This window comes from Periplaneta americana, chromosome 5, assembly GCF_040183065.1.
Source record: "Periplaneta americana isolate PAMFEO1 chromosome 5, P.americana_PAMFEO1_priV1, whole genome shotgun sequence".
Classification (NCBI taxonomy): domain Eukaryota; kingdom Metazoa; phylum Arthropoda; class Insecta; order Blattodea; family Blattidae; genus Periplaneta; species Periplaneta americana.
Genome location: NC_091121.1, coordinates 12,064,620 through 12,077,475, shown reverse-complemented (window position 1 = coordinate 12,077,475; position 12,856 = coordinate 12,064,620). Strand labels below are relative to the sequence as shown.

Sequence of the window (12,856 nt, the reverse complement as noted above, 5' to 3'; positions counted from 1 at the left end):
AAGTTTCCATTCATTCATTATTTTCTGCCCAAGGGCAGTTCATTACTATAAACCCAGCTTTCTCCAATATTTCCTATTTTCCTCCTTCCTCTTAGTCTCTGCATTCCATCCATATAAGTATCTTAATGTTGTCTATCATCTGATGTCTTCTTCTACCCCGAACCCTTCTCTCGTTCACCATTCCTTCCAGTGCATCCTCCAGTAGACAGTTTCTTCTCAGCCAGTGACCCAGCCAATTTCTTTTTCTCTTCCTGATCAGTTTCAGCATTAAGGCTGGTTCACAATAAACCGGGAACGAGAACCAGAATGAAAACGAGAGGCAGAAGACGTGAATATGAAAATTTTTGATTCACAATAAACCGAGAACGTAGACGACTATGCATATCGATATGCATGTCAATAACGATATGTAAAGTCGATATTACGCATTCTGATGTTATTTGTGTATAATTGACCAATGGCGTTCTCTCATGAGTACAAGGCAGCCAACATAAACACAGATTAACCAACTTTGAAATTTCAAATGAAACATTTCATTAGGTACGGTACTATAAATATGCCCATGCATCTTCATTATCACAACCTATTTTAAGTCTACCATAACGTAAAATAATTAGAGAAGAAAGATTTGTAATAGAACAAAAATGAACACAACAGTAGTTATTGAATTGAAGCATGAATATGTAATGTGTAATACAACCAATACAGTAATAAAATATGATTCACTTAAGATCGGTGTTCAAAAATACAGCTATTGAAAGCCACGTATTCTCCTTCATTTTCTCATCTTTATACGACGCGGCGCGCTTATCGTAAACGTGAGGATTTTCCTCAACACTCAATATTAGAATCTCATCAAATAAAACTTGCTCCATGATGCACAGCACAGAACAAAATAATGCATAGGTTATGTCACGGTCTTCTTGCTACAAAATATACGACAAAATAGCTTTTAGATGGCAATAGAATGAATCTAGTGGGCTGTGATCGGAAACGTGAACGCCAAAGTCGAAACTTGGCCAACTTTCCGTTCCCGATCCCGGGCTCCGGCAAGCTTTTCGTTAATTATTGTGAATGCTCACATTTAAATGTTCACATTTTAACAATTTTACCAATTTCGTTTTCGTTCCGATTCTCGTTTCCGGTTTATTGTGAACCAGCCTTTATTCTTTCTTCATCCACTAATTCCAACACAGGTTCATTTCTTATTCAGTCTGTCCATTTCACACGCTCCATTATTCTCCATATCCATATTTCAAATGCTTCTAATCGTTTTTCTTCACTTCGTCGTAATGTCCATGTTTCTGCCCCATACAATGCCACACTCCATATAAAGCACTTCACTAGATCTTAGTTCTTTTTCCAGAAGTCCACAGAAGATGCTTCTTTTTCTATTAAAAGCTTCCTTGGCCATTGCTATCCTCCTTTTGACTTCCTGGCTACAGCTCATGTTACTACTTATAGTGGGCTACACCCTAATTAATTATTTGAAGCTGTATACTTGTTCTACTGCCTGATTTCGAATTCAGAAGTTTACGTTTTGCTTATTCATATTGGTTATTAAAATATACACCGCGAAATTTAATTACGTCTTCAGTATACTCGATCATTAGTAAATTATTTTACAGTACAGGCAAGACCCCTTATCTTGTGCCATGGCTATAACTATCACCAACGGGTATGGAGGGAGAAGATAAGTTTTAGTCTGAGATGAACTTCCGTGTTGTAGATTCGTTTAATATTAACCGTCTCGAAATAAACTGTCTGTCTGATAGCTCATTCTTTCCCTTCTCACACAGCTCACATGCCAGGTCTCGCTTCCTCAACTGTACGTACGAGTACATGAGTGTTCTTCCAGGGATGGTTTGAAATTAGTTTCTCATCATCACTGATCATGCGCTATAATTGAAGTTGTAACTGGTTTTGAACAGTTGTCAAACCATCACAAACTCGCTACAGAAACAAACCTAGTTCGACCACGGTTACTTTTAACCGTAGTTTCCTAACGTGTTGTTACTACGTTTTTAACCGAGGTTGATACACATCAGTAGGGCTAGTATTTTGATGACCTATAAATCATGAAAAAATGTCCTAAAAACAATACATTTATGATCTAAAAATCTTTAAAAAATGCCCTTAAAATGCCCTAAAAATTGATCTTACATAATTGCCTTAGTAGGAAAAGAGGATTTGTACTACTTAGTATTTAGACTAGTAATTAAATTAAATTCTACATAATTTTTTCTAAGTAGTACACTTTAATTAATTATTTTATCTGATGTAGTTTCCATGTATGATCGTTCACCTCTGCGTCGGCATGTGGACGTGAGGTCTGCAGTCGGCTGGTCAGTCTTGGCCCTTCATGGGCTGTAGCGCCATGGATTTACTTTACTTTTAGTTTCCGTGTAGTCCACCACAAGGCCACTCTTATCCGGAATTAGCAGGTATAGAGGAGTCTATATTGAAGGGATGGTTGGACTGATCCATTACATGGGGTGTACTACGTTAAAATGGCGATATTTGTGTAGAAAAACGATTAAAATATTATACAAAATAATGAGTATTAATGGACGAAATATTTAAATAAAATATCAAAGGAAATAGACATTATTTTACATTAATAATGGGGATTTATGACCAAAATTAAATGAAAATGAAGTAAAATAAATGTAAAGTAGTAACGCCAAATTTCGTACTGACACAGTTTTTGACTGGCCATGGAAAATTCGGGGAATACTTAAATAGATTCCATATTAAAGACGATGCAACTTGCATTTGTGGGGAGGAATCTCAAGATGTCAAACATGTACTATATGATTGTCCAGTCTTTTGCCGTGAAAAATACGAGCTTGAGTTGTTACTGAACACTTTAAATTATACATTTACCAAACCGTTAACCAATATACTTACCAACTCCAAATCATATAAGTATTTCATGTCCTTATTGAATAGAATATTCGTGAAACTGTAAAATGTTAAATTATTCCGGGGAAAAAAATTGTATTAGTTCTAATCAACTATAATTAAACTGTAAGTCTTCAATTTCGCATACTATAATATTGTACTATTGGTTTTAATTTCTATTTTAATTAGGCATTTGATTTCTAATTTTGAGCCATTTCTTGTAATACCTGATTATTGTCAATTGTTACTAAATAGTGTATTTAATTCGTAAATTTTAAGCCATCTCTTAGTAGCCTATAGCTATTTATTGCCTCTAAAATAACATGTTTAATAGCTATTATATATATATATATATATATATATATATATATATATATATTTCTTCCTATAACCATTAGATAGAAATATAGAGACATGCCTTGAGGCTTTATGAAACGATCCATTCTTTCATTAAGGTGCATTCTTGTACATAATTCATGTGAATTGTAACCTTGACCTCAATTTTGTATTATAATTGTATTATTGTTTATTGCTTATAAAATATGTATTTTGATACCAACTATAACCCTAATATACCTCAGGGTGAAATAGGGTTTATTAAATTGGATAACAAAAAAAATGAAAATGCCTAAAAAATGACCGAATAAAACAAAAGATGCTCTTATGAGTTGAAACAGGCAAAAAATGCAAAAAAAAAATGCCCTAACAAATATGTCTTCAAACACTCAGTTTATCACATAACACATAAATACTAAAGCAGCTATGTTTCTGGTTTACTAGAAAAAATATGCAATTTCATCAAAATCCTAGCCCTACACATCAGCATATGTTTGTTCTTCTGTAGTCTTATAATCCACAAGATGCACATCCAATATCAATGAGAGAAGTAAAATTTGCAGTTTTATGTCGGGATTTGAAATATATTAACGTAAATAAGTTTAAGGTTTCCCTCGAAGTGTTTAATTTCGAGAAGACATTAATGATTTCATTTAAAATGAGGAACAAAAAAGTAAGCATATGTATCAGTAATTGCAGCCGATACTCGTTTGCGTGAAAGCTGTTGTATTGTGCACAGGGTATGAAGAGTGCCGTTCATCGGCTAACAACATGGGTATCTGTTGAAGGAATTACAAGAAGCCACTTTATAGGGTCGCCATAATTAGGAAATCTCAAGGAAATGTCATAGTAATGACTAACTGACCACCGTCTGTTCCTCTAACACTTGGGCGCTTGTTTCGAGTTAGTGCGGACCTCCACGTTGAAACTGCTCCAATAAATTAACCATAAGACAGATGTAATTAACATGTCTCCTTATTTGTTCTCGGACGTCATAGCTTGTAGAAAAACTTACAGGATTTAGTGTGTAGCGACAGTTTTAAGCCGAGAGTGAAATAATTATGTATTATTTTATATGAAAACTGCCGCTGAGCTGAGATTTCTGGATCTACTGTCTCAGATAAACAAAGAATAGTACATTATGCAATGAACCAATAATGGTAGTAATTAAGACGCGAGTTTCATAATTTTCATACGAGCGTCTTAATTACCATTATAGGTAAGTTTCATATGACTTTTTATGCTCGACCATATTTCTAACTTGAAATTATTCATAAGTATTCATGTTATGGTTATGTAAGTGAAGAGCGGAAGTGACCTTCTAAATTGTGAGATGTGCGCAGACGCGAAAGTATTGATTTTTTCCGAGGGACGAATATCATTGACCTTGATATAATCTAGAGAATAACATGAACATTAATATTGATATAACCTGGAAATTGATTTAGAATTGAAAAACGAGATGACAAATTGAATTTATTTGAATATTATTTACAATTAACGCTAATTATTATAGTAACAGAACATAACCTTCTGCGACAGTATTGAATTTCCAGCCTCCGTGACGTTTCGCTAATTGTTTTTCGATTGCATATCCGAGAATAATCGATACTTGCGGTTTTATAATGGTACAATGGTGATTTCTCATTGGCTGAACAACTGAAGTATAATGAATAGGTGTACTTTAATGAGGTGCATTAAAGGGCTACTACCGGGTGTATAATTACTACATTTCGGCATGGTCGAGCATAAATTCTTTTATACAACATGAAATAAATATTTTGACTTAAAATGCTGTTTGACGTTAATCGAATGGCAAGATCTCGGCTTTCCATGGTGGAGATCCGAATTTCAATCCCAGTGAGTGTAGTCCTAGATAACCTACTCTTGCTATACTTGGCGGATGCAAACCCGTGAAAGGTTAAATAACTTTTCAGGAAGGTTGTGCAAAAAGTAAAAATAAATGCGTGGCGCGATAGCCCACGGAGGGCCAAGGCAGACCAGCGGACTGCTGGCCTCATGTCCATGTGTTTCAGACAAGGTGAACGATCATGCAACTAGTACGGGGTAACGTGAGGTGGTATTATGATTCTCTCTGCCGTTATAACTGACTTACGAAACTCGATTTCACTACTTATTGTAGTTCCCCAAATTCTTCACGATCTGGCTGATCACCGGTTCCATACACTGGCCAACATTTCATGACAAAATTTCCTTCCCCATGAGACGTCGGACCGCAGCCACCGGCGTAGCTTAGTCGACTGAGGCGCATACCTGCCGACCCGAGTTCGATTGTCGCTAGGGTTGATTACCTGGTTGGGTTTTTTTCAAGATTTCCTCTAACCGTAAACATGATAAAATTGTGACTAAAATGTTGTATTGATCTTACATTTCAAATTATAAAATTGTGATCATTAAAACAACATAATGAAAAACCATATGAATCCTCTTAAATTTCATAATAGGCCAAATACATTTCCATTAGTTGAGTGTTTGTAGTGCTCAACTAATGGAAGTGTATTTGGTCTATTATGAAGTTTAAGAGGAATCATATGGTTTTTCATCATGTTGTTTTAATGATCACAATTTTATAATTTGAAACATAAGATCAATTTTATCATATATAATTTTAATACCTGTACTCATTTAAATTTCAGATTGTTATTTATCATAGAGTTAACCATGTAAATAGTTGTTTATTAATATATACAAGATTGTAAATTTCAATTATCTGGTACGCATTTCACAGCAAAGATATGAAAAATTGTATAAGATGTTGTGAGTTAAATGCCTGATGCATTTCAATTTTATAATATGCAATGATCATTTACATTTGTAAGTGTTATTGATTTTAAACTGTGATACGTCAATTAGACTGAACTCTAAATAAAATTATTAGATTATATTACATTATATTGACTATCGGAATATCTCTATCATCATGCGTTATATTACTCTGCTTGTTTTTTCCCCTTAAATCGTCATTAATGTTGGACTTGGAATGCTAATCGTGCAGTACATAACTCAGGAAAAATCACACGTAGGCCACTCTCGCGTTATTACAATTAAGCTTCGTTGTGAATGACGGACACGCTGTTCGTGTCGGAAGCTCTGCACAAAGAGGCACAATGGATTTTGTGTTGGGTCCGCGATTTTCATCTCTTTAAGGATTCTCGCTATTACGAAACTGGCCAGGAAGTGTTAAGAGGCATCAATCGTCATAGGTCAAGACTGTAACTGACTCACCAATTTGTCTTCCTCACATTTTGCTCCTTGTTTCAACATTGGAAAGAGTTTGCGCTAAATGGGGCCAACAACACAACATTACAAGTACTGCTGTGTGCTTCAGAGAAGACAATGATGCTTCTAAACGTACTACATTGTTATCCTAGAGAATGAATCTATGTAGCTATAATTTACGTATTTATTATTTTTTTTAATCGGTGCTACAATAGAGCAGAAGCTCAAATTATAGTAGCTACATACAGGGTGAACCATAAGTACTGTCATTAATTTCAGGAAGTTATTCTTTGAAATATTTCAAACATAAAAGTTTAATACAATTTTGCTCTTTTTTTCTCCCTTTTCGAGATAAAAATTGTCTTATACGAAACATTTCATAACGTGTTTTTGAGAAAGTCAATTTAAGAGGTCAGTGTATTGTTATAATTAGACAGTGGATGCGGGATGACTTAAGGAAAAGTGAAGTTGTTTCGTATCGGAGTATATGGCACGTGCCGCGTCGTTCGTCTTTTGTGTACCTGGCGAGTACAGCAGCGTATATAACGAAGGAACCCCGGTCCACATTGCAACGCAACGTGTGCAGTTGTGTTATCCACCTCAAGTATTTAGTACGAATTCATAATGTCGAAGTCAAAACGTTAAATTCTCTGCATGTATTAACGAAGACAATATCGTGTGTAATGTATGTAAGATTGAAATAAAAAACCAGAACAACTCAGGCTATAGAGAAACATTGCAACAGTACATCGCACAGGAAATGCGTTGAAATGAAATCTGAGGAACCATCATCATCATCATTTATTTGTGCGGGTCTAAACGACACGTGCAACATGATGCTCAGTCAAATATTCCCCTAAGAAATTGAGTGATCCCCATTTTAGAGTTTTTCTTCAGAAATTCTCTCGATACAAAAACTGTTTAAGCGATAGGCGAAGATGATTCAGCTTCGATAACTTACGAGAATATATCGTCGTTTACTGCAACGCTAGTAATTGCATCAATGATGACGAGGACTGAACTTGCAAGGTATGTACTACAGTACGTTATTTTTCTTTTCCTTCTGACTGTACGGAGATACAGCAGCATGTTGACGTCGTCTGTTTACGTTTAAAACCTGTTCAGCCAATGGTCTGAATAAAAAAAATGTAACATATAGTAAATGTGCGCCTACATTCAACGATAAGTCATCCTGCATCCACTGTGTAATGATAATAAATGATTAAAGTAATTTTAGTTTTGTTCTTTAAATGTGTAGAAATTTGATCCGAACAAATGTATCTTTTCGTTCTGCAAAGGAATTTTACAGTGTGACATTGTATTTCTTCACCTAACGTAATTGGGAACATGAAATATTTCTTAAGTTCGAAATGAATATTACAACCGAGCATTACAAATTTATTCTTCAATCTTATCTCCGCACAGGAGCTTTCTTTGGAGAGGAGTAGGCTATCGTTATTTTGTGAACGAAATTTTGGCCAGTTGACCACAATTCCAGCATTTCCTCGACGAAACTTTCTCAGAATTGTTAGCAAGTACACCCTACACGGAAAGTGATCGCTTTCCTGTAGCATGAATTCGTTTTTTGTGTCGTTCGGGTTAACGCGAAATCCATAGATTCACATGGGGAAATAATAAGCATTGAGGTCCGAGGATGAAGTCAAGTCGTAGCAGCGACATATCTGTAGGTATGTCGCGAAACATTATATTGCCTACACGCGTACACTTAAACGCAGCGCATACGATGATTCTCGAGACATTCCGACGTGGGACTTCGTCTCTGAGCAGCGACCAATTTCCATGTCAAAGGGTGTACGCATACGGAATTAAAACTTGGAGCGAGTCTTGATTGGAGTCTACCTGCATGTAGGCAACAATTTCATACGACTGTCTACAAATAGCATATATACAGAGGCTCATGTTTACTGCACATGCGCAGTGTGTTTTAAGCAAAATTTATAAAATAAGGGTGCTCCAAATTTTATTTCCGTATCTGTATATTCAATTAAAATTACAATTAATTCTAATTTCATATCAAAATTGCAATAAATAATCCAACTTACTTACTTACTTACTTACTTACTTCTTACTTACTTACTTACTGGCTTTTAAAGAACCCGGAGGTTCATTGCCGCCCTCACATAAGCCCGCCATTGGTCCCTATCCTGAGCAAGATTAATCTATTCTCTATCATCATATCCCACCTCCTTCAAATCCATTTTAATGTTATCTTCCCATCTACGTCTCGGCCTCCCTAAAGGTCTTTTTCCCTCCGTCCTCCCAACTAACACTCTGTATGCATTTCTGGATTCGCCCATACGTGCTATATGCCCTGCCCATCTCAAACGTCTGGATTTAATGTTCCTAATTATGTCATGTGAAGAATACAATGCGTGCAGTTCTGTGTTGTGTAACTTTCTCCATTCTCCTGTAACTTCATCCCTATTAGCCCCGAATATTTTCCTAAGCACCTTATTCTCAAACACCCTTAACCTATGTTCCTCTCTCAAAGTGAGAATCCAAGTTTCACAACCATAAAGAACAACCGGTAATATAACTGTTTTATAAATTCTAACTTTCAGATTTTTTGACAGCAGACTGGATGATAAAAGCTTCTCAACCGAATAATAACACGCATTTCCCATACTTATTCTGTGTTTAACTTCCTCCCGAGTATCATTTATATTTGTTACTGTTGCTCCAAGATATTTGAACTTCTCCGCTTCTTTAAAAGATAAATTTCCAATTTTTATATTTCTATTTCGTACAATATTATCGCCACGAGACATAATCATATGCTTTGTCTTTTCGGGATTTACTTCCAAACCTATCTGTTTACTTGCTTCCAGTAAAATTCCCGTGTTTTCCCTAATCGTTTGTGGATTTTGTCCTAACATATTCACGTCATCCGCATAGACAAGAAGCTGATGTAACCCGTTCAATTCCAAACCCTCTCTGTTATCCTGTTTCCTTCTTTCTACTACCATGCAACAATCTTCATCAATCTTCACGGTTTCTTTTTCTTAGTTTCATAATAACTTATGCTCTGTTCAGCTGGAATTTTGATATTATCTCGGATATTTTCCCACATGCTATTAACATCTAACTCTTCCTCAACTTCGTCGGAACTTGCTAATACGGGAAACTAAATAATCCATCTAATAAATATAAATGTAATACATCTCGATCAAAGCATAAACTGCAATAATTTTTTTTAATAAATCAAGAAAATGAACCCTAACAAGAATATGGTAATATTATCATTTAGACCTCGGATTTTTAGGCACTTAAAAACTGACTTTTAGGTACCTAAAATAGACCCTGAATTTACCGAAGTAGGCACTAAAAACATAGATTTAGGCACCTAAATATGCAATTTCAATCAGCTAAAAATACTATTTTATGCAGCTAAAATGTAATCTCCAACCACACAAACTACAGTAACTATAAAAATTCAATTAACTAGTGAGTATTGAGCATTACGGTATACAATGACAAAGACAGTAAAAAATATTGCGGCTAGAAACTTTATTTTTGCTTAATCTAAAATTATGAATACTAGGCCGTAATTTTTAATGAATTCAGCGGCTTCATTGCTTTAAGGCTGCTAATATATAAGTACTCATATTATAATTAAATTAATCAATTTACCAATGAATTTAAAATTAACACATTGTTCATAATTGGCTTTGTAACACATAACGACGTTTTTCTCTATTTTTTATTGTGAAACTTTGCTTTTTCTTAGACAGCACCATTTTATGAGCGAAAAAAGTTCTTTCCAATGATACCGAAGCAATGGATGCATGTTTAAATCTAGCAATATTTTACATGCTGATTTCTTTAGGGAGAACTACATCCTCCCGATTCATCACATTTCTGCTGTCTGCTCAAATGCCCAACAAAACCAGAAATCTTCCAGGAATTTCTTTATTCCTACAAACTATTGCAGGATATTTGAACCATACCCACCTCATGATATTCAAAACATTCTCTTTAACTGCTACACGAAAATTTAAAAATATATACGTAGGAAATAGAAATAGGCAATTTTGGGCACCATAAAACCGCTTTGACGTTCATATGTTATATAAAATGTGAAGGTATTTAACTAATTTTTGTTTATTCCTATAGAAAAATAGACATTTAACTTAAAATCCGACGTCTAATTATAATGATTTTAAAATATACAGTTCTAATATTGCTACTTTTTTCTTTCTTTTTTTTTCATTTTGCTATCGAAACGCTGTTACTGTCAAGCACACGATGGCCTCAGACAAATTTTTGATAATGACTAAAAAGTATTACGTTATGTTTAAAAGATACAATATCTGTACCTTAATTCGCATTTTAATACCGGCACGTGAAACATTGTTACCACTAAGTACGCGATAGACTGGAACAAATTTGGTAATGAATATTAGAATGCTTTTCAAACATGTAATATTGCTACATTCTTTTGCGTTTTGATGCAAGAAACATTCTTACTTTAAGCACATCTGTAATTTACACGGACAATGTTATCGACAAGTGGCGTGACATTAGCAAAAAAAAACTGATTGAAATATCTTCCGAATGAACAAGTCACGAACTTATTCACGTAACTTGTCGGCTGACTTGTGATGTAACATTGTTTTTGTGTTTTTGACTGCGCGTGATGATTAGTATACTTAAGTCAGAAGTTTTTTTTTTCTCAGCCAAGGTGTAGTCATCACAAAATAATTATAGTGGCAAACTTTTGAGAATTCTTTTTTTTTTTTTGTAATTTCTGAATGAAGATGAGTAAGAACATGTCGCTTTTGATTTGTGGCTATTTATTATTTTCTGATTTCATTTTTAACGTACGAGGAGATTAGAACGAACTGAATTAAAATCACTTAACTGTTATCAGTGAAAACATATTCGTAATTAAATCAATATATAACATTAATAAAATCATATAGGTATACAAAATGTATTCTAAACATTTGCTATCTAACAATACGAAAATAAAAGTGATGATGGTGAACTCACTTTTAGGCTACATTATGTTTTTAATTTTTCGTAGCAGTTCAGTTTCTTTATTATGCAGAAGGCATAGATAAAAAAATCACTTATAGAGCATTCCAAGTTAAGAAAAAAAGCATTGGTTTTATAAGTCTTGCCTAATAGCCTATGTTGTAGAAGATCTGTGGTAGGTAGATGTTTCTATGGAAACTGGTCATTTGATGGAATAGCTCCATATGCTAAATGCATCTTCCTTAATGTGGAATCCTTTATAACAAGTACCGTATAAAAACATGAATGTCCAATTTCTGGATTACACAAAAACTCATTCTCTCTAGTTTTATTCCAAAACTAAGATATTTAATTAACTTAATTCAATTTAGAAATTGTAGTGTTGAAGTGTAGATATATGTAATTACTGATTAACTTTTCTACTTCTTTTCTGTTATGGTTACCATTGGTTCTCCAACAGATAATTCTGTAGGACCAAAAAAAAAAATCTTTACGTCTTCTTCTTCTTCTTCTTCTTCCCTTCAAGTATTAGGCCAAATGGCCTGTTACGATCTCACAGTTGAATTTTCAATCCAGCGCTTCTTTGGACGACCGAGAGATCTCTTCCCGTTTGGACGATAGTGGAGCAAGACTTTTGGGATTCTATCTCTATGCATGCGATGCAGATGATTTATCCAGTTGTTCTGATAATGTTTTACGTGATTAATTACAGGTTCTAGTTGTAATTCTTCCATTACATCTTCATTGCGTTTGTGATCCCATTTCGTATATCCCGCTGTATATCTCATAAATTTCATTTCATTAGCCGTTATTCTGCTTTCGTCTTTCTTCCTCAATGTCCATGCCTCACTGCCGTAACAAAGTACAGGTCTCGCCAAGGTCTTGTAAAGGCGAATTCGAGTATGCCTTTGTACTAGGGAAGGTTTCATAATGGTGTTAATTATTCCCATTGTTTTGGTGTATTTAGAAATTTTCTGTGAAATGTCTACTTCATCGAAAAAAGATAATGTGTATCCGAGATATGTAAAATAACTTATCCTTTCTAATATTTTTGAATCTAAACATATTTTGCTAGGCACAGGGTATTTTCCGCAGAAGGCCATAATTTTAGTTTTTTCTTTATTGATTTTCATATCATATTTATTTCCAATTTTGTTAAAATTAAAAATTGAACGTTGTAATTCATCTTCTGAGGATGCCACCAGAGCTAAATCGTCTGCAAAAAGTAACGAATCTAGTTGTAAATGTCTATTGAGTTGTATATTTCCGTGAGGCAAAAATCTTTACTTATATTCTTTAATGTGTTAGCGCTTATGAAATCGTCTCCTGGCTTAGTTTCCTTATGAGTGGTCTTATTGGTGTCACTTACGAGGTTCAA

At 34.5% G+C, this 12,856-nt stretch overlaps 1 protein-coding gene across 5 annotated transcripts in view; it reads left to right on the top strand.

The window, feature by feature from the left end:
• The window catches only part of LOC138699470 (peroxisomal leader peptide-processing protease), a 525,434-nt gene that overhangs the window by 294,371 nt on the left and 218,207 nt on the right, over positions 1-12,856 (top strand). The window lies entirely within an intron of this gene.